Raw genomic sequence first — 22787 nt, forward strand, 5'->3', positions numbered from 1 at the left:
GTCAATTTGGTGGCGGGGGTTGGGGGCCACCCCACCCCGCCCCGCCCCGGTGAAGGGCCCCGTTTCGGACGCCACACGAATTACCCGCGTTACTGGCCGCTGGCACGCCAAGGGCCCGGCACGCCCCGCTCCCTGCGGCGCGCCCTACTGGCCCGCCCCGCCCGCCGAAATTGTATTAAAAACAAATTACAGAAGCACGGAAAAAGGGCGGCCTGCTCTGCTGGAAAGGGTTTCCAGGGCCTTTCTCCGCAGCGGGTTTGATTCGCGCTTCGCCGTTCGATGAAACAATTTGAGCGCGGCGCGTTCGCCTCTGGAGCGGAACGGGCCGGACTACAGGGCAGTCTGGGTCACTGTGCCTCGGTCGGCAATTATCATCGAACTGGTCTGGAGATGTGTCGGGGATAAAAGGCAATAATTTCATCGTAGGCAGGGCGGCCAGGGCAGGGCAGGGCTGGGCCAGCCTCGGGGCCGAAACGGCAACGCAGCGCCTCGCCAGGCTACGCCCGCAAATCACCAGGTGCGGCGACGTAACATCTGCCACACACACACGCACGCACACACACACCTGCCGTGGATCCACACTCCTTCGGGCCCTTACCATTTTCCTCTCAGTGTCCTGGCGCACCTGAAACACACTGTATCCACTGGGCGAGGCGCTGGGCGAGGCACGGCACAACACTCGCGGGCATGGTCGGTCACCACGGCCAGGGCCCCACGGCGCGGGCCGTCATCGGGGCCTCAGACGCCTTGATGGGCACGATTGGGCGAATCAACGGCGAGCCCCGCAAACAGGCGTTCGAGTCGAGCCGGGCGGGGCGGCGGGGCCAAGCCGGGACACGCGGCGCGAGCGGGAGGGGACGAGCCGAGCCGGGCCGGCGGTGCTGAGGCGAGCAGGGCCCGCGCGCGTCGGCGGAGTGTGGATGACTGACTGGGCTGACGGAGGACTGCAACTGCAGCGCGACGCAGCGCGACGCAGCGCAGCTGGAGGGAGGCTGGGCTTGTCAGGGTGGCTGCCAGCTCGGGCCGGCCGCCCGGCCCGCAGCCCGCACTGTCTAACCAGCTGTCAAAATGGGGGAGGGGAGGGGGTTGAGGGAGGACACGCTCGCAATGGAGGGGTGCGTGTGCGTGCGTGCGTGTGTGTGTGGAGGGGGATGAAAATGTGATTGTGGGGAGTATGGCCGACACGCCAGCGTGCGTGCACGCGCGTGCAGCGGCGTGACGTTTGCGCTGTCGCTTCGTGGAAAAGCGGCGCGACGACGCGGAAAACGCCGCGCCGGAAAAGCACTCTCGCTTTTCTCTGCGTTGCGCAAGCAGGGTCGCGCCGTTGATATGCGGCGATGCTCATTAGGACGATTCGGCGCGCTCTGGTCCACAAACCACCTCATCATGACCTACAAACGTACCTGTGCCGCCGGCCGGGCAGCCGGTCGGTCAGCGCACCCCGCCGCGCGGCCCGGCCAGCCGGCTGGACACTTTCTCTCTCTCTCTCCCCCAGCCGGTCCCCAGCCAGTCCCGCACCACAGTGCACGGCGCAGCCAGAAGCCGGCGGGAGGTCGGACACAATTTGAGGGAATTGTCAGCAGAAAGGCAGTGGGACGGCGAGCCGGTACGGACCGACCCGGTGGGGCACCCTGTGTTTCCGATGACGTCAAGTCTCGAAGAAAGAGGCGTCCGTCAGGGGTTCGTTGCTTCGTTCGAGAATTCCTCACATTTTGCCCCGGCGGGGCAAAAAAGCGCAGCGCGAGGGTCGACGACGGGAGGCGGGAGAAAAGGCCAGAGACGGACGGACGGAGAGGGAAATGTGTTCCTTGGTGTGAGAATTTTCGACGGACTTTTGCGCTGCAGTTGCCACCCCTGCAGCGGTTTCGTATTCATGACGCGGCCTCACGCGGACAGGTCCCCGACGACGCCGTCCCCGACGACGCCGTCCTCGGGCCTCGCCGCGCCCGCGAGCGCCGCGACGCGAGGAGATGAGCGCCTTCGTTCTGAATAAATCTGCGTTATTCCCCCTGCACCTCCTGCGGGGACGCATCCTGTGCGAACTCCTGCTGGGGCCGGAGCGGCGGCCGGGGGAGGAGGGTGGAAGGAGCAGGACATCCGCCCCGCTGTTGTCTAGTCCGGGCGGACGAGCCACCCCGTGTGCCACTGCTGACATGTGCTTTCTCAACCTCCTCCCCCACCCGGCACCCTCCCCCTCCCCGCCGTCGAGCCCCGACGCCTTGATTGATTGATCTACTGCTGCATGGCGGACAACATGGTGGCGTCGGCCGGCGTCGTCGGGAACGTCAAGAAGACCGTCGGGTTAGCGCGCCTTGACGAGGGGGTCGATCGCGGGCCGCGGTTTTGGCGACAGAGGGTCTCGCCTCATTCGAAATGCATTACGCCGACTCTGCCGACGGGGGAGAAGCGATCGACGCCGACCTGGGAACGAGGGAGAAGTGTCGCGCTCCGGAAGAAACATTTTTGAGCGGGTTGCGCTGAAGTCTCACTCGCCGTTTCCGAGAAAGAGGACCCCTGCTTCCTTCCAGCCGCCCAACCCCCTCGGCCAGGCCGGGCCAGGCCGCCTCGGCTAGATACAGTTACAGACACGGAACCTCCTACGAAAAGCGAGCCGGGTACACTCAAAATTGGACGGTTTCTTTTCCTGCCTCTGTTCCTCTTGTGTGCGCCGGGACTGACTGGCTGGGCTGGCTGTCGCAGCCTTGGACGCGACGACGACAGAAGCCAGGCCCGTCGGCCCGTCTGCTCCGCTTCTCCCAGAAGCCACAACGATAAGGCCTTGTTGGACATGGCGTTTCGGGAGTGGGAACACGCGGCCCCGAATGGGAACGCCCGAAAAAACGACTGCCTTTCCTTGGTCGCTTCGAGCGGCGCGCGGTTCAACCCGAAAACGCTTGGCCCGCCATGTTAGGCGACGCTGCGACGCTCCCCAGATGAGGGTCATCAGTCACCGGGTCGACGGCGAGCTGTCGGGGGGAGCCGCCCCGAGCCCAGCCGCCCCGAGCCGCCGAGACGGACAACCCCGGCCAGCCAATCACAGCGCGGCGTGGCGCGGCGTGGCGCGGCGAGGGGAGGACAGCACCCCGTCAATCAGCAACCTTCATTTTTCACTCGCAACGCGCCCGGCGAGACGAGCGAGACGTGTGGGAAAGCAGGCCGCACCGGGACGGGACAGCCTCCACGTCAGTGCAGCGCACTTTATGGGTTTCTGGAGCGGCTAAAACGGAAAACGGATACAAGGTTCCCGGGTTGGCCGAAGGTTCCCGAGGTTCCAGCCGCTGAAACAAAAGGGATGGACTGGAATGCTGTCCGATATTGGCCCGCCGCTCCGCGCCAACCCCCGAAGAATTCGACAGTCGCCCGATGGCCGAAAACGTAAATAAATCCAGAACTCAACAGTCGCTTGCTCTGCGTCCCACCCCCTGGCGGGGCCGCCCCGGTGCAACCCCCAAAGCCTGGCCGCCCTTGTTTCGCAGAAGGAAATGAATGAAAGCGAGCGAAGGAGAGAGAAAGAGGAGGGAAATAAAAGGCCAAGCGAAGCAAAATACAAACAAAACAGCAGCAAGCGATCCCTTCACCACATTCTTCTTTGTCGACTTGTGCTGTCATTTAATTGTATTGTGTTTTCCCTCCCCCGATTTCTTCCTCCCCTTCCGCGTCTTGCCGTAGTATTTTTTCTCTCTCTCCGCCTTGGATTCGATTCCGGGCGGCCACCACGCGCGCAATTCTTTTCGCCGATGGCACACATTTTAATTCAATTTTCCCTCTAACGCCACTCCACCCCGCGCCGCCCTGCGCGCGTTACTTCCACATTGGCGGCTTCTAATTGAAGCTGTCTGCTGCGGGCTTGGCCTATACATCTCTGAGGGGGTGGCCCGGGCCGCGGCCGCCGTGGCCGCCGTGCCAACGACAGTCAAACGATATTTACTGCGACTCTCGAGGGCGGTTTATTGAAAATACCCCAAGATCGAATTGTGCCATGCCGAGCATGGCTGCAGTAGAATTCGCTGTTCGGCTTGTGGTGCAAGCCTGGTAAGTGACCTTTGAAATTCCGACCCGACAGAGGAGAAAAACAAAATTAAAACCGGCTGCCCATGAAGGGTGGTGCGTGCTCTGGCCGGTTGGAATGAAAATAAAATCCACTCTCCAAGTGATAGGGAGGGTGCGGGTGCACTTGCCTACCCTGCAGGGGCCGACAACACACACACACACACACACACACACACACACACACACACACACACACACACACACACACAAAGAGCCGGACAGCCTCTCGGAGGACACCACAATGGCCGGGCAGACCGAGCAGCCAGGCAGCGGCAGCAGCATCCGTGTCGCGGTCCAGTGCAGATCCAGTCCGAGAGATGGGAATACACTGCTAACAACAAAATTCAATGGCCATTATGCCGGGCTGGGTGCAGCAGACCGCGGCGCAGCAGGAAAACAAAATGGAAGGAGTTGCATTTGGGAACAAATGCGACATTTCGGCCAGAGCCTTTTACACGAGCATGTCCAGAGCGTGGACCCTGTGGCGTGCGGGGCGACACTCAGATCGGCTTGATAGCGAAGCGGCGGACAATGGTAGATTTGACACGGCCGGTAGCGAGAGGCCTCGAGCGAAAAAGAGCCGAAAGACTTTGGAGTGCTCAATCGGACGGGATGGCCTGGCCTGCCGTGCACGGCAACAGTGCGGGGACTGGACACAATCGTGCCACCCCCTTCGCTTTTTATTATTTTATTAATTTGGACACGGCTCCGTTATGAATATGTATGGCGTCCTCCTGTCTGTCTGAGCTGCTAAAATACGTTCATTATGGCGACAAAAATTCAAATGGAACGTCACACGCATACAAGCGTCGCCCCGTGCGCGCGCTAACACACACACACACACACACACACACACACACACACACACACACGGACTCACAAACACACAAAAGGAAACAAGTCTGCTCAAATACGCCGAGGCAAAAACCCGCGCCCCACGTGCACACACACAGCGCGGTGTCTTTCCTCGATTCAAAAGCAAAATCATCAGTGCGCATAAATCAAAATACAAAAATGGTGTGCGAGGGGAAGGGTGCGCCCGGCATAGCGGCGACAGCGTGACAGCAAAGCCCCCTCACGGCCGCGACGGCCGCGACACGCACTGCCACCTGCAAGGAGCAACAAAGTCGCCGAAAAGGATGTTGCGAATGCGTGTCCGGTAACGTCGCAGCCCCCACAACACCATCACTGACTTATTCTCTTTTCGGGAAAGAAACCGTTTTCCCCTTTATTTCGCCGCTCCCTCATTCCCGATTCCCGTGTGCACAAACACAATGGAAACATCGCGCACCCTCGCGCACCAAGACGATCGCACGCACTGGCACGCGCGTGCGGGCCGTGCGGGCGCTCTATATGACGTAGCGGGTGGCAAGAGTGGCACCCCCTCCCCCTCCCCGCCGCGGCGCCCGGAGAGACGGGCCGCGCGCATAAAATTACGATAAATCTCACGGATAAATATAACAACAATGAGAGAACACGTCGCGCCGCGGCGGAGTGTTTCGCCGCCAAGGCCGCCGCGCCGCCGTGAAGCGCGGGAGGCGGCCGCGGAAGGCGCGAAAATTGCCCGCGCGCTCGAAATTTGAACTTGGGCGCGGCGCCGCCACCGCCACGCCACCTGCCCGTGACCCACACACTCGCGAACGCGGCGAACGCGGCACGCGGGGTGCTGACCTAGGGCAGGCGGGGCAGGCGGCCTCGAGGGCACATTACCTCGTAAATACTCCATGGCGGCGGGGCGCGGCGTCGACGCCGACCCCGCGGTGGTCCTGTAGCGCCGCCGCGCCGCCACGCCGCCTCCTCGCAGGGGGAGGCAGCCAGGCAGCCAGCCAGGGCAGCCAGCCCCGAACGGAGCGGCGGCGTTGCCAAGTCGCCCCGATGCTGTAACGCGCGGCTGGCCCGGCCAATTCTCGGGGACCCGAAGACGGCCGTGTTGGCCGACGAGAGGCGGACTTGGCTCGTAAATCTGCGATCGGCCCTTCCACCACGCCGCCACCGCGCGGCCGGCCCCGGTCCAGCGGGACGACCTTGGCGACGACCGGGGCCGACGCGGTGCGCGGAGGGCGTCGACGGCGTCGGCCAAATTAAAAATTGTGCCCTCGGTGCGCGCAGGATGAGCAGGCAGCAGCGCGGTCAGGGTCGCCAGATGGATGTTGTAGTGACCTTCGCAAGGGCCTGCTTTGACTGTCCCGAATAAAAATGAGGCGAGACGGAGCGCAACTTTCACGCGCAACAAAAGGCGGTGGAGCGATGACCCTGCGACGCGCTGACGCACTGGCCGCCAGTGCACTGCTTGGCCGTGACGGCGGGACGCGGAGGGACGGCCTCCCGCATCGAGTCACAATGCTCGCCCGGCTTTCACTTCCCGGACCGCTGCAGCAGCGGCAGCAGCAAGGTGACGCCTTTGTCCGCCTCGTTGCATCGCCTGCATCGCGAGAACCGAGCCGCCGAGGAGGTGGCCGACAACAAGCTGGCCGTCGACGAGGTGGCCGACAACAAGCTGGCCGTCGACGAGGTGGCCGACAACAAGCTGGCCGTCGACGAGGTGGCCGACAACAAGCTGGCCGTCGACGAGGTGGCCGACAACAAGCTGGCCGTCGACGAGTCGCCGCACAAGCTGGCCGCTCGACGAGGCGGCGGCCCAAGTTCAAGGCCGAAGCTGGCTCGCAGTGTGCGCGCCATCGCCGTCCGCAGGAGCGGGCGAGTTTCGCGAAGGCGGGGCGGCGGCCCAAGTTCAAGGCCGAACTCATCCAGTGTTGCGTCGCCGCCGTCCGAGGAGCGGAGTCTTCTGCGAAGTGCGGGGCTGGCGGCACCGAGTGCGGCACACATGCGTGCAAGGCCGTCGGGGCAGTGACTTGACCGGCCCAAATGTTATTCCGCCTCCAGGACCTCGGCCGGGCCGCTTTATTTTTTCGTGTCCCGTTTCCCGTTTCAGAGAAGCATCCACCCGGCCGGCGACGCGGCGACGTTTAGCGTGACGGTCAATCTCGGCGGCCCGCGGCACCAGCTTCCCCCGCCACGCCGCGCCGCCACGCCCCACACAACAAGTGGGACATAAACAGCGCCCGACCTGCCCCAAAACGGGCCGCGGGGGCCGGCCGTTAAAATAAAGTGTTCAACACGGTAATAAAAGTTATCTGCCAGCGTATCGCGTGGTGGTAGCGCCCCGCTGGCCCGCCCAGATGGGGGCCCGTCCCGCAGCGGCTGCGCCAGGCTGTGCCGTCCCCCCACCACTGTCAGCCAGTGCGTGCGGCAGCGCCACCTACGCGTCATAAACTGTCCCGGTTTGCAATCTGTTTCTGCTCGCGCCCCGGACAGGTGCCCGGCTGGGGCAGAAAAAGAGGGGGGACTGGCCCAAGATCCCCTCCACCGCGCTTACGGGCGGCCCCCGCAGTTACACCCGCCGCGCCACTGCAGCCGTATTTTATGGGCTGTGGCCGCCTCGCCTCCGCCGCAGCCACCGCCGCAGCCGCCGACGATATACGGCCATCGTAAGCGTAGTAGTACTACAGCACGGCGCCTCCATTCAAGCCCCGCTGCAGTCGCGGTGAATGGGACTTCGCCCTTTCGGTCAAGGATGAATGGAAAACGCACCGCGTTTTTTGACGTGTCTCGTCGTCACTGACGCCGCGATGCCTTGGAGTGTAAATTTGGAGGGTGGTTCGTTTTGTCTAGGGAAAATGACTCCGGAATTTAGTAAAGTGGGCAAGTGAATTTTACATAATTTTTGAACGCATTATTCAAAACAATAAACAGTGGCCCTTGATAATGGTTAAAATAAAATTCGGCAATTTGAATAATTTTGTCAAAGGCCCAGGAGCTTCGTTTAGGAGGCCTTGGAACAAAGTTGGGCGTTGGAAGTCATGCCCCTTCCCCAGGGTAACACTTCCCCGGCGCGGCCGTGCGCGGCTACCCGACACTAGGCAGACGGTAGGCAGACGGCCCGCTCCTGACAATTAGTGCGGCACCGAAAGAGGCGGGCTGAGCCGCGGGCCGCAGGCCGTAGGGCCGTACACGTGTTTGTTCCAAGCAGAAATAGCAGCGCGAGCGAGACGGAGGACGAGACGGCGGCGGCGAAAAGAAAGAGGGAGAGAGAGAGGCGCAGCGACGCCCACTGTCAGTCGACGCGTCGCGCGCAAGAAGAACACGCCGCTTTTCCAATATGGCCGCCTCGCCTCCCTCCCCCTTGGCCCGCCTCGCCCGCCTCGGCCGCCGCGCTGTCAAGCTCTCCGCCCGTGGGATTCTCTTCAGCTGACTGGCCCTGGCCCGGCCCGCCAGCCCCGCCGGCCCCGCCAGGACGCCTCGCTATGAAATATCTTTTGTTTGTTTACTGTTTGGCCTTATAATCCGCTTTCCTGTTCGCTGCTTCGAGCGCCGTAATCTGCAGCAAGGCTGAATTTCGCCAACGAAAAAGATAAAATAAAAACAAACGAGAAAAGGTTGAAAAAACTAGGCGGGAAATGAGTGGGTTTGAAATTTTGGCGGGAATTCGGCGTATGAGTGGCAGACAAAGGGCCCCGGCGCCCCGATGAAAATACCTCCCCCCCCCCCTCCCCTCCCCCTGCTGTCAAACAGCAGCGTCGCGACGCCACGACGCCCGCCAGCCGATGAAATTTATGCCCGTTCTAAATTTATGTCCGTTTTGTTATTTAAAACTTGAACTCACACACGTGGAGGGCGGCCAAGCCGCTGCGACCGCAGAGAGATGTCTCGGCGCGACATACGTACCTGTAACAGGAAGGCCAACAAAATATAAGTCATCCCGGCCGGGAACATAAATCGCGAAATTCAACGCGCCGAGCGTGCCTACACTGTAGGCCGCGGAGGGCCGCGGGGGCGGCCGCGCCTATCACGTCCTCATTCCGACGCGACGACGGCGTCCTCGACCAGGGCCTCGACGGGGGCCTCGACGAGGTGGCGCAAAAACAAGGCGGCCCTGGCGGCGCGCGGCCTCGGCGAGGGGGTGGCGCTGTGGGTTGTGGTGGGGGCAGGGGAGGGGAGGGGGTTGAGGGCTTCACAATCCAGGGCGATCTTTACTGCTGCTGCATGGCTCGGCCCAGGGCCGTCGACGGGTGAAACAAAAATGTAATTTCATTAATCCGTGTTCGTTTCAATTACGAGCAGCGCTTCCTCCCCCACCCCCTCCGAGGCCCCTCGGCCTGGGGGGCCGCGCACACCCCCTCGCTTAGCGGACGCCCTCTTTGAATCAACGAGGGAATGATTGCGCGCTTTCCAAAAATGGATTGCGTTATCGTTTGATCGTGAACGCGCGCACGTACGGCCACATCCCGATACCGCGGCGTCCTATTTTAATTTGAGCCCCCAATAAGTCGGGCTGTTACATTCCAGTCCCTCTGCGTTTCTCCTTCGACTGTCCCCCTCCCCTGGCCTTGCGACCCCTCGCCCCTCGGGCCCGCCCTCCTCCGATACTCTCTCTGTCCGTCTCTGTTGCTCTCGCCGGACCGCCGCCGCCGGAGCGCCCTCTCTCTCCGACACGTCTCCCGGCGAGTGACAGAAAGATCGATTTCGGTGTGTATCCATGTATACGGTAGGAGGCCGGCCGCGCTGGGTGGCTGGCGGGGCCGGCGGGGCCGGCGGCAGAGACTCAATCTAGAGACCGATAATGGGTGGACCCTAATCAAAAGCCAAAACAATGATGCAGGCTCGTCTATTAAAAATACGACACTGTTAAGGAACTGGCAGTAAATTCACGACAAAATTCAATAAAAATTTAAAAGAAAGAAACGAGTTTTTATTTTTGTTGACTCACTTTTACTATAGCACCATGGCCGAATTTACGGCCGGCCGATTTCATCGCCACCCCTCTAGGCCTTCAGCGAGGCGCGCGTCCGACGCGATCAAAATCGCAGGGCTGGAGCGTTTGAAAAGAAATAACAATGGCCGAGCACGGCGCTGCCGCTTGCCGAGCACCCTGTTGTGGCGTCGCACCGCGTCGCGCCCGACAGCCCGGGTGACGCCGCGCTGCCGACCGACTCCAAACTGGGGCCGTCTCTCTCTCTCTCTCTCTCTCTCTCTCTCTCTCTCTCTCTCTCTCTCTCTCTCTCTCTCTCTCTCTCTCTCTCTCTCTCTCTCTCTCTCTCTCTCTCTCTCTCTCTCTCTCTGCGCCCAACGCCCCGGGAGTGCGAGGGAGACGCGCCAAAAGCGAGTCCCGCCCAATCCAGTTGCACTCTCATTCCCCCACTCCAGTGATTGGCCGGCCATAAATCATCTCGCCACTGTAACGCCCGGCGCGGCCCGCTGCAGCTGCGTCACGCCGGCGTCACGGCAGCGTCGCGGCGTCGCGACCGGAACCGAACGAACGGACGGCCAACCTGCGCTCTGCCCTGCCGCTCTCTCTGTCTCTCTCGCACAGCCCAGGCCCGGCCCGCGAGTGCGAGAGAGACAGCGCGTCTGTTTCGTCGCGTGCCGCGTCGCGTCCTCCATTACACCGCTATCGGCTGCCGGCCGGGCCGCACGGCCACTGCAAAAATGCGATAAATCTCCGGGCCGCGATCGACACAGCATTCGACGGCATTCGACACCCCCCGCGGCCTCGTTCCTAGGTGCAATTTGCGAATTTAATAGTGCTCTTTTCTCTGGCGCGGCGGCGGGGCGAGGCGGGGCACGCATACCGCGCCATATATCGCCTGGATTTCGGCGCGGCGGGCGACATTGGCGGGGTGAAGGGGTGTATCGGGGTGTATATACGCTGACTGTCGCTGCCGCTTTTCGACGGAGGGTGACTTATGGCCCTGGGCCTGGCCGGGCTCCTGGTGTGATACTGCCGCAGCCCCTTCAAGCGTCGCGTCGCGCCGCGTCGCGTCGTCCTCCCCGTTGTCGTGTTGTTGTGATCGGGAATACCGCTAATGAAACACGATGTGATGTATGAGGTGCGCGATGAGACAACGCTTGCCCCCCCCCCCTCGGCAGCGCCTCGCACAGTGCTGTGCACACCGATCGAGAATTGTTCCTCGCGTTAATTTGAATGGTCCCGATCACGCTCGCGCGGCGTGGCGCGCGGCGTGGCACGGCCTCGCCCCGTCGTGGGCGGCGGGGCGGCTTGGGAGCACACAGCAGCCGGGTGCCGCTCGCTCCTTACACTTGTGAATATTGACACCCGACACTGTTGGCCGGGCAATTTATGGCCCACATGAGCGTCACATTGCGATCCGCGCCGAGCAGCGCCGAGCGGCGAGGAGGCACTTTGCATGAATAATCAAGACGATGTGCGGTGGGATTACAAGCCATGCAAAACACTTGCGGCCATTTTTTCCCCCCTTCCGTGCATTTATTATTTTTTTGGCGTGTATCAGAGCCCGCGCTTTCCAGCGGGGTACGTTACAGCCTGACCAACGCCAGTCCGCGCCGGGACGGGGCCCCGCCGGGCCCTGCCGCGGCCCAGGCCCAGCCGGCGGGATTTCAAGTGTCCGACTCGCCGAGACTCGCCGAGACTCGCTGGCCGTTGGCACGCCGGAGAAAAAGTTGAGGCCCCGAGCGGCACAGCCACGGCACGGCCAGGCCGCGGTGCCTCGCCAGGCGAAAATTCGAAACCCCTTCCACTGATGACGTCATCAGCCCGAAAGCGCGACGAGTGTAATCACGACTAATCTGTCCGAACACGACAGGACCTATCTCCACGCTTGTGTGTGCGTGTGTGTGTGTGCCGCGCGTGAAGACACCCCGGAATCCTCCTCCGCTTCCTCCTCTCCTTCCTCCTCTCTTCCCTCCTCCTGCTTCCCCTCCTCTTTCCTCGCCTCTTTACTCCTCTCTTCGCCCGTCATCCTCCTCCTGCCTCGCCTGCCCTTCATTTCTCGCATTTTCCATCGCTATAAATCAAACGGGCATGCCCTGGGATGGCTGCCACGGTGCTTCCTCTGCCTCTGACCTCTCTCTCCCTCCGTCTCTCTCTCCCCTCGTGGGCCGCTCGGCCGCTCGGCTGCCAGCAGACATGTTAGAAAGGATGAGAGGAGACGGTTAGACAGCCGGAGAGAGGAAAGGGAAGAGGGGGGGGGGACACGTCAGGGCGGAGTGCGAGATACTGAAAATAAAGGAAACAGAGATAGGATGCTAAAATCACGCAAATAGAAAGAGCCACTCTTTTTGTGAAATGATGACAAAAATAAAATTGAAAAAAAAAAAGGCCCCGTTGCGAGTTTTGCTTGACAACGCATATCCGGTGTCCAGAGAGAGAGAGAGAGAGAGAGAGAGAGAGAGAGAGAGAGAGAGAGAGAGAGAGAGAGAAGAGACACGATAAAGCAAAAAGGGGCTCTCCGAAATTGAAAATCGACAATTTTTTTCTCGTGTTTGTTACATTGTGTCCACCAGAAGCAGAAGAAGAGGAAGAATCCCCCGAATAAATATAGAGCGCGCATCCAGGTATAGCATGTAGATGACACAATAGATCGAGAGAAAGTCGGCGTTCGTGAACCAGCAGTGCCTGCCTGAGAGAAGAGAGAGAGAGAGAGAGAGAGAGAGAGAGAGAGAGAGAGAGAGAGAGAGACGGTAGGTGTGATACCGTGAGGACCCCAACAGCTGGCCAGCGGGGCGCGGGGGCGGCCGTGGAGAGGGGAGTCCAGCCTTCGGGGAGTACACGGCCGCGCGGTGCCACGCGCGGGTACACGAGTACGGCACACCCGCAGCAAAAGCCATCAACTAATTGCCCAAGAAAAACTACTGGGCAAGAAACTACATAAAGAAATATCAGAATAATAATGCAGCCGTTGAACTCGCCTCGCACGCCGGAAACATTTCAAGGTCGACGGCGACGTCCTTCGTGGAACGCCGGAGCGCGACACCGGAGTGCGACAACGGCCGCGCGACCTCGAGGTCCCTGCCCGCCCAGCTCGCACGGCCCGCACGCGTGTTACGCATTTTTCGACATTTCGCTCTTATTTGCATAGGCCTAGGGGCCTGCCTTTTGTTCGCATTGTATTTCGTGTCATCCCGTCGTTTTGTGTTTTATTTCATTTTATTCCGCGGAAAAGGTCACTGGCACCTTGCTGCTCATCGCTACACAAAAATATTTCATCCTCATTTGAAATGCGCGCCGCTTTCTGTTTACCTTGCCGTGCCTGGCCGCGCCGGGTCGCTCCCTTCGGGATGAAAAGTTCGCAGCCCTCCCGAACTTTGTCTGGCGCCGAGCGGGGCAAGCAGGGCAGGGGGGCGGAGACAGAGGACGAATCAAACACACACTGTTGGTTCGGATGCCATGATAAAATAAAATAATGCGAAACCAAGGACGAAAAGAACAGTTTTTGGGTTTGTTATAACAATGCGACTAGCTTTAAAAAAATGCAGGTGTAAATGTTCCGTATTTTTGTGTTAGTGAGATTCGACACTGGTTTTTAAACGATAGTACAAAGCAACGTTATTCAGGAACTTGGAGGATTTAAGTTATAAAATTCTTTTCTAGGCGAGTGATCTGATAAGATGAATAATTTGATGTTGAGGCCTAAAACCAGCATGTCACACATTGACTCAACTGCTTCGTCCACAGCAGAAATGAAAAGTTCGGTATGTAATGGGAGAAAAATTAAAGCAAGTAGCATGAGCAGCGTGACCCCTGTGCACCCTATGCTGCCCTCTACCGTCGTGACGCCGTTGAAATTAACTTGTGTTTGATCGTTCATTCTATGCAGCCACTCCAATTTCCGGCCGCTTAGCTCAGCTCAGCCTCGCCCCTCCTCGGCCTCCCTGACCCAGCCGGCTACCGGGCAGCTACCCCTCTACTCGGAGCGCAGGCCGCGCAGGCAGCGCGCCAGGCGGCACAATCAAGATCGCCTCGCTTCATTTTTAGCGCATTTAAATTTTAACCGCCTTATCAGGATGGCTCCGCTTTCAGCGGCGTCCGAGGCACTCAACGCTGCAATCAGAAGGTGCGGACAGCCTTGTCCAGAATATGAGAAATTCGGGTGCGGCGTCGCGCGCTGCCAGGGCGGCTCCCCTCCCCCTCCCCTCCGCGGCGGCGTTGCCGCGTCGCCCGCCTCCCCCACCGCGCAACACCGGCTGGCGGGGCTGGCGGGCAACGCAGCGCGGCCGCCATGTTGTGAGTTATTGGAAGCGAGGAGCTGTTGAGAGGGTGGGGCCGCGTGCGGCCGCGCGGCGTGGCGCAGTGCCCCTCGTGGGGCCCTAGGCCGCCCCGGGCGCCCCCGTGACGTCACCGACGTGCGAGTGACGTCACCACCGCGAGTCTGACTTGAGGCCGGCGAGGTGTCAGTCGGCCGTCTCCCTCCCACGCGCACGGCAAGGCGCACGGCACGGCCGGCCGAGCGCGCGAACTCATCTGCATGTACAAACGCCTTTTCATCTCCTCTTCTATATGCATATTGCCCCCGCGCATTAAGGGGCTCCGCGAAGCTCCGCGACGCGCGAGGCTCCGAGGAAACAGCCTTTTGTTTCGAAGGCGCTGCCCGCGGCGCCAAATTCAATCTCAAGCGGCAGCCCTTGGGCAGCCCTTGAGCGGCCCTGCGCCGGCCCCGGAGCGCGGGGTAATTTGAATGAGCCCTCCCTCAATATTTAAATGAAGTCCTTCATAATCTCACCGGGCTTTCGGGACGTGCTCCACTCGCATTCCCGCCGCGCCGCGCTTTTCTTCGCGCGCTTTCCCGCCCCGCGGAAAATTGGCCAATTTCGGGGCGGTGATGAGTCGGAATGTCGGCGCGCCGACTCCCTCGCACTCGCGGCGCGCTCCGTCAGGGTGCGAGAGAGACGGGATCGGACTGCACTGGGTGGCGCCACCAATTATCATGCCCGCCTAACATTCCGACGGCATCTCGCTCTGTCTCTCCCCCACCCCTTTTCTCTCTCTTTCTAGAACCTCCTTAAACGCCAGACGCGTTCTTTCGAAAGAGTGTGTAAAACAATAGCGATAAAAAATTTTATTCGCGATGCTCCGTACAACATACCCTCTGTGCGCCCTGGTGCTACAGCACAGATTCCAAGGGCCTCCTTCCCTTCTGCAACAGTTTAGGGCAACGTTGGAGGGGCTTCAGTTTTACGGGTCCCACGGCACCACTGCTACGCCCCGCCACGCCCCGCCACGCCAAGGCCCCCGTCACACCAGCCCTTCACCCACGCCGGGCGGCCAGCCCCACTCGAGACCCACGTCGTCCAAATCCCAAAATCCTGCCCTGCACACACACACACACACACACACACACACACACCCTGGAGGTTAATTCCGTTTGCGTGGGAGGCAATCAAGGGCACACCCGCTGCGCGCTGGAAGGACCTCTGGGGTGGATCAGCGAAAACCACCGATACACCAGGGAGGAAAGTACGGGGCGAGGCGAGAGAAGCAGGGGCGCAGAAATATGGAAAACAAAAATATAACTGCCAATGCGGGAGGAAAATGTGAAAGACAAAAATAAGAATTGAATTGGAGGCGAAGTCTGGCAGGAAATGCGCTAAAATGGACGCCGGCCACGATAAAGGCGAGTGGGGCATTCTGGGCCGCGTCCAGGAGGCCAGGTCGGGGGCACAACACGCGCAGGGCCGCCCAGCGACGCCAAGAAACTGTCCGAAGGCTGCGGGTTGGTGGTCGGGGCCTTCGGGACGTCTTCATAATCACGAATTAGGCGCACTCCAGCCGAACCATGCGAGCCGAGGCTCGGGGGAAAGGGGGGGGGGGCACTCGGGCCTCTCGGCTCGGACAAGGGAGGAGGCGGGGCGGATTCGCCCAGTTTTCTGCCGTCCACCCCAACCGGGCTCCAGCCAGGCTCCAGCCATGCCCTGTCCGCCCGCTATCGGGGGAGCGACGGCTCAGAAAGTAGACACGCCCGGCCCGCCCCGCACTCCCCCTCGCTCTGATTTATTTGGCGTCAGCGAAAAGGCTCTGGATTATCGTCGGCGGTCCGCACTTCCTTCTCCGACGGAGAATGCACTTCTGCTGCTCTCACCGCGACCGGGACCTCACTACAGCATCACACCGTGGCCTCCCACCCCCAGTGAGTGTCGTTGTGAGTGTGTGTGTGTGTGTGTGTGCGTGCGATTTCGCCATCGTGATGACACGATCAAAAGGAGCACGCTGAATTTCCTCCGCTTTCGTGGGACTTTTCTACACCAGTGCGAGTAGCTCCGGTGCCCTCCGAAGGTACCTGCAGGAGGGGTACCTGCTGGAGGTACGACTTGATAGAAGCCCCCGTTGACGTGTTCATCGAGTGCGGCAGGTCGCTATCGCCGCGGGGGATCAAAGTAGATCGACCTCACTTTCTGACCCGCCGCCGCTGCCCCCACCCCCACAAAACAAGAACAATAAAAATAGAGAAGGAAAAATAAAAGATCAACCCCCCGGGCTCACTCGCTCGCTCTCTCTCTGTCTCTCTGCCTGACAGCCGCCCGACCTGGCCAGCCCCTGCAAGGCAATGAAGTGTCTCAAAGGAATGTCGCACGTATTTACAACAAATGACGGTGTCAAGGATATGATAAGGATACCGGGACTCTATTAGCAGGCGGAGCCTTTTCCAATTCAATCACAGCCAACGTTTGGTGGTGTTTCCAAAAATAATAAATGTCTTAGAAGAGTAGAGACACTCTCCTTTCCAGTCAACAATTTTTGAACATGGCCTCACACAGTTGCACGCATGTGTGCCTCATTTGTACGAAACTTCGTAGGAATTTGTGCAGTTCGGCGTAAAAGTCTGTACGAAACATTGTACAATGGACACATTGAGTGAGACCGTGAACAAAATTTTTTTTCTGTGCATTTTTGGCTTTAGTGATCCAAAGTGCAGACCATTGAGGACGACGGTTTCGGGCTGAGTGGTCGACATAAGCCGCTTGCAGGTGGTCCCCGCGCCGGCCGGCCGACGAAACGCTACCAATTCACCTTCACTTCATCTGCCTGTCGGGCGCGCCGCCCGCCACCGGCCGCCACCGGGCCGCCTGGGCCGCCGACGGGCCGCTCGCTGATGAATGCGTTATTACCGACCGGGCCATTTGTGGGGCCGTCCAGGCCGTCCAGGACGTCCGCGACGACAAGGGCCATTTGTAGAAGGCCGCGTCGCCACCGAGCCTAAGCCGACGCCGGCGACGCGACGCGAAGAAGGCGCGGCGACGACGCGAAAACGGCGGCCCGCCGCGCGGGATTCGAACCCTGGACATGCGCACACCTACAGCGCGCTCCACAAGTGCTGGCTCGACCCAGCTCGTACATCACCGAGGCTCGGAGCTCCGCGCCGCAACCCCGCCCCGCCCGGCCCGCCACGCTCAACCCCACGACGCCCAGCACGACCCAAGCAATCGATAACTCACACACTCTCTCCCTCACCCCCTGCCCGCTCGCGCAGCGCCCGGCACCGCCAGGGCCTTGTCGCCATATTCCAAATATTTAATGCTGCCCGCACGGAGATTTCAAGGGCCCGCGCACGTGCTCGCTCACATCGCCCGTTCGACTGGCGACGAATCCGCGCACGTAAGCGTGCCATCAGCGTCACTAATGAAATACTTTTCATTGCGAATAAATTAAGAAGCATCGTCCGTGGTTTGATTGCAGCACGGACGCGTTCGTTTTCACATTACTTCGCTGCCTCTTCGTCCGCCGATTGCATCTGTGAGGCAAAGCGCAACGCGCGTGAGGACAACAACCGCCGTCGATACAAAAGGACAATGCCACCGCGCATCCGACGCGGCGCGACACAGGGCGATTAGTTCGGAAGCCGAAGATGCCTTATCGAACACCCGGGCCGGGCGGCGCGCGCCGGCGGCGGTGACCCTTCCAGTGTCACCACCACCGACAAGCGGACTGTCACTGCTGCAGCGTCGCTGACGTACCTCCTTCTTCCGTCTCTTCTTGCGGCGCGGCCCGAGGCGGGGCCGCTGCGGTGGTGCCGGTGCCGGGCGGGTGTGCTCCGTGTCGGGGGCCTTGAGCAGGGCCTTGGGCTCCACCGAGGACGGCACCGCGAGGCAGGCGTCCAGCGGCCGTCGTCCTGGGCTGGTGGGCGTCGCGAGGACGCGGCCAGCCGTGGACGGGGACGCCGGTCCGATCGGGAACGTCGTGCTGCACCTGGCCGACGACGCGCCGACGACTGCACTGCGTTTAGGTCACCGCGCCGCGCCGCACTGCCACTTCACTGATGTCTCCATCGCCGCACCCTTGCCCCGATTTGCATATATCGTCCCGCGCGCTTCGCCGCTTCGCGTCGCACTCCGTCCGCGCTCCGCGTCCGTCCGTCCGCTCGCCGGCCGCCGGTTAGGTGCACTGCGCGCCTCGCCGCTCGCCGGGAGGAGTGGTCTATGGGCGGGCGGCGGTGGTGGGGGCCGCGCGGGCTGCAGGGCGGCCTGCAGGGCGGCTGCAGGGGGAGGGGGTGCGTCCTTCGGGTGCCTCTGGTCCGCCTCCGGCGTGCGGCGGCCAAGGGGCCGGCTGGGGCCGAGGCAGCCGTCAACCTTGATGTCTGTGTTAATCATTGGGCTGCATGCTGCATGCGGCGGTGCAGGGCCCGCCAACCTGTATGGCGGACTGGTTGTGCTCCAGGTCTGGGGGTCTGCGGGTCAGGAGAAGAAGACCCCGGACCCTGCCGCCCGGTCTCCCCGCTTAGCATTTAGACACCCCGACAGCCGTCCAACGGACCACCACACCACCCCTCGGAGGCTTTTTGTTATTTTCGTATTCTTTTTTTTTTCGTTCTGCTGCCCTTACTGGTGCTGCCGCTTTTAATTATAGTCCCGCGAGACCCGCGTCGCGTAGTGCACTTTTCTGCTCACGCTCTCCTCAAATTTTTTTCTCGCACTCTCTCCTGGTCGGGGGCAAGTCCCGCACCAGGCACAGAAAATAAATGATTATTTAGCCTAATGAACTTTCACACGCACACATACACACACCGTGGTCGTCAGCCAAGTCACATGTCACTACCGGTCCGGCACACAACACGACGACAAGGACGGCATGGCCACGTCGTCTGCGGCGTCGTCTGTGACGTCAGCCATCAGGACGGTGTCTCTCGCGGCATGGTGACGTAGCGTGGCGTACCGCGTCGGGCGTACCGCGAGTGGCGTACCGCGTCCGGGCGTACCGCGTGTGGCGTACCGTGTGCGCCGCGTCCTCGCGTAAACGTGCGGTGCGTCGCCGCGTAGCGTAGCGTCGCGTCGGGTCGCGCTGCGTCGCGCCCAGCGTTGCCAACCTCAGCCTACAGAATCGCCCGCCGCACTGCCGGGCCCCGGCGGTGCGCGCCGCGACCGCCCCGGCGGGCTCCTCTCTCTCTCTCTTTCTCCCTTCTCCTCCTCTTTCTCTCCGTCTCCCACGCCCGTCCCGTCTCGCTCTCGGCCCCTCGCGCCGACCAATGGCGCGCCACTCCACTCGACGGCCCCGCGCTGCGTCCGCGGCCCTCGCCTCTCTCCCTCGCACCCGCCACCCCGGCCAACAGGAGCGACAGAGAGGGCGAGGCGGGGATTAGGAAAGCAGGGCTGCGAACTCCCACAGTAGTAGTCGCGCGCTGCCTTGACAAACGTATCGAACACGAGGGGTACGGTACCTAATGAAGGCTTTGTGTTCCTGGTGGCGGAGCGAGTATATAGCCAAGGGCGAGAAATTCGAGAGTTTGCTCATGTTGTCCTTACCCAAAAAGTTGAAGACGACAACGACAGCTCGACCCGCGTCCCCGCTCACCTGCAACGGCAGAAAACACAAATAAAAATAGCTCGCGGCGTTTATTAAAAACTCTAAAATGCTAAAATTAATCCAAGTTTGTTCTCTTCTTTTTTTCAGATCACCGTTGCCGCTACAACAACACCGTGTTCCAACTCCATCGCCACCCCCGACACGAACCACGGACGGCGGGCCCAGTTTGATCTCCCCCTCTCTCGCTCCCGTCGCTCGTCGCCCCTCTGTATCGTGCCGTCAGTACAAAGTTACCCTGCCCGCAAGACGCAAACCTTCCAATAAAGTCTTTTTCAATAATTTACCAACTTGAAATCCGAACCTGGAGTCTTCCAGATTCCCATCGCGTTGGCCGCAGCCAGACCAACCCCCGAGCGGCGACCGGGCGACCCTCCGAAAGGGTTGCATGGTAAGGAATGGCCCGGCGAGACGTCAACGACGCTTCATATTTTACAGACGCCATTTCCGACCTCATCCGGATTGGCCAGGGAGCCCGCAGGGTCCGACAGGGGCCGACAGCCCCGACAGGCTGACGGGCCGGCAGGAGGAAGCGAGGACCCCGCCGACCGCTATCGTGCCCCGAGCACGGCCAGAGGGCCAGCAGGGCCAGCAGGGCCAGCAGCCAAGTACTCGAAACAATCTCATGGGGGCGAAACGCAGCGGGTTTTAAAAACGAATCAAATCATGCCGGCCGAGCTGGCTGCGTTTCGAGAGGATGTGCGCTACAGTGGCGTCGCAGCGTCCGTCTGCTGACTTCCTCACCCGGCGACCGTGACGGTGCCCACATCCTCCTTTTGCTGGAACAAATTTCGATTTATCTGCCCCACTTGTCGTCGCCGTAATTGCCGCGGTGTAAAATGAGGGTCTAGGTGGCGGTGCAACGAAGTCCTCGCGTCATTTTTCTCCATTTGCCGAGTCGCGTCAGTGTTGCTCCCACACTGACAGCTGCCACTCGGACCAATTAGAAAGCGGCGGCCATATGCCGACCTTGCCGAGCGAGCAGCCCTATCTAGTTGGGGCGAAGATCGCTATCGTCTTGTAACAAGGTAGGAAATTGCTTCGCGAGTCGCCGGGGGTTCGACAGTCCGGTGGTGACAACGCCATAACCAGTGGCTGTTGCATTCCGGACAGGAAATCCCTTATTATTTTTCAAAAGGAGATATACTTTTATTTTTTCACCTTTAGCAGGCTTCAGTTGCCTGTAACTTTCCAAAAACCTGAAATATCTTCCAGTTAACTTTAGTGTTCCTTTTAAAATTGCCATTTACTTTTTAGAAAATTTCAATTTGTATTTCAATGAATTTAATTCACATTTTGAAAACTTAAATTTACATCTTGGAAACCCACATTTGCTGCAGCTTAGAAGAAATACAAGGAAAAATCGAACCAACTTCTAAATATTCAACTTTCTGAATTTTTTTTTGCGTTGAACAGCAAACACAAAGCCGGTCGGTGGCGGCACACACGCCAGGCGTGGTTCGTTTTTAATTAAAATTGATTCGGCGCTTAGGGCCGTCTGAGGGCGAGGGACTGAGCCAGTGGGCGGCGTCGCCCCGCGGCCCGGGGCTGGCTGGCCGGGCCCGACCCTGCGTCCCCATTGGCTGCGCCGTGCCCCGCCATACGAGGGAGCGATTATAAAGAGTGACAGTTGATTGATCTTCCCTGACGTGACGGCCGGCCTGCCTGCCTGCCTGGCGTTGCCTGGCGGCGTGCGCGACCGTCTGCCTGCTCCTCCCGTCCGCTCGCCCCGAGGCCGCCGCCGTGGCCCGCACGCACAGGTCGACATGCAGGGCCTGCAGGGCTGCCTCCGGGAGGCGCGCCGTCCCGGACGCGGCCCCCGACCGCCTGCACGCAGAGCCAAGCCGCGGTGCCTTGGCGGTGCCGCGGAGCAGTGTGTTGTTTCCCAGCCACAAATAGCCCCGCCGGGCTGTCGTGGGGCGGAAGGCGAAATCAGGAAGCACGCAAAACCAATTCCACCGCCTGTTCCAAAAGTGCAGCGAGGCCGCGCAGTACTTACAGAAGAGAGTGTATCCGTTCCGCGGGTTCGACGTCACACCTGAACTCACCTGAAACAAGCGGGAAAAAGGCAAGAGTTAAAAATCAGTTCGATGGCCCCCGCAACAGTTCGAAACAGTAGACCGGCGCTGCCGCTAGGCTGCCCAAAAGCAGACATAGACGAATAATTCGGTCGCAGGTCGCGCTGCCGCATTGGCAGTCATCCAGGCACCATTTCCGACCCCAAATTTCAATCTCGCAGGCCCGGGCCGGCACGGCCCAGCACGCCCCAGCAAGGCAAGGCCTAGCCCGGCCAAACAACCCCCGAAAATATCTCCCTCTCCCTGTTCAACCCTCTTCCCCGCCACGCCACGCCGCGCCACGCCGCGCCACGCTCCGACGCGATGGACGAATCACAGGTCCGGATATCAACCGGAAACGGGCGGAGGACGGAAGCAGGGGAGGGGCGGGGGACTCCGGGCGGCGGGGTGGGGGCGGGCGGGGCATGACAGGGAGAAAATCATCGAATTCGGAATATTTATTTAATTTTTTAGCAGCGCTGCCGCGTTTCTGCTCCTCGCTCGAAAGCAGGGCGACGCTGACGACGCCATGATGAGTGGCCGAGCCGCCGCGCCGGGCATTCCTCTCGCCTTGTCAAACACCGCGGCCAGCCAGCCACACACAAACAGTGGCGCATTAGCGTGCCAGCCTAGCGCAGCCAGACGGCGAAGCCAGCGTCATGCGGGAATCCAAAGTTGCTGTTGTGACCGCCAGCCCCGCCAGCCCCGCCAGCCCCGCTCCGCCGCTCCGCCTTCAAGGGCCTCCAGCAGCAACTCCCACCAAAGTTCCGCGCGCCAACCTATACCCCCTCGGCCGCCTTCGCTCCGCTCCCAAATTTCTGGCTGTTTCGCTGAGAGACACGGAGGCCAAAAGGGGTGGGGGAGCCTGGGGACGGGGCCGCGCCGCGCGCCTCCCCTCCGCAGCGCAAACTCGAGCTGACGTGTCCCCAGACACAAAAACACGTCACTACTTCCACCCCCTAATGAGAGAGCATCAAAAATTTAATTCCTAAAGAGCACTTCCCTTTAGCTCCATTCACCTAGGGCTTCTCTCTCTCTCCCGTTGGGCCTCACTTCAGCCCAGATTGCAGTGT

At 60.7% G+C, this 22787-nt stretch overlaps 1 protein-coding gene across 10 annotated transcripts in view; it reads right to left on the reverse strand.

Annotated features, from left to right (window-relative positions):
• The window catches only part of LOC117641309 (homeotic protein antennapedia-like), a 119801-nt gene that overhangs the window by 22094 nt on the left and 74920 nt on the right, over positions 1–22787 (reverse strand). For 4 of the 10 annotated variants that reach the window (XM_034378513.1, XM_034378514.1, XM_034378512.1 and 1 more), the window contains 2 exons: positions 21657–21705; positions 19600–19648 (listed from right to left, as the gene is read on the reverse strand). The exons of 2 other annotated variants lie outside the window; for them this stretch is intronic. The gene's annotated coding sequence lies outside the window, so the exon portion shown is untranslated. Of the gene's footprint in view, positions 1–17817; positions 17898–19599; positions 19649–21656; positions 21706–22787 lie in introns of those variants that run through there. 4 more of the 10 variants (XM_034378517.1, XM_034378515.1, XM_034378516.1 and 1 more) reach the window with 2 other exon arrangements.

The sequence above is a fragment of the Thrips palmi genome, unplaced genomic scaffold (assembly GCF_012932325.1).
Source record: "Thrips palmi isolate BJ-2018 unplaced genomic scaffold, TpBJ-2018v1 HiC_scaffold_15, whole genome shotgun sequence".
Classification (NCBI taxonomy): Eukaryota; Metazoa; Arthropoda; class Insecta; order Thysanoptera; family Thripidae; genus Thrips; species Thrips palmi.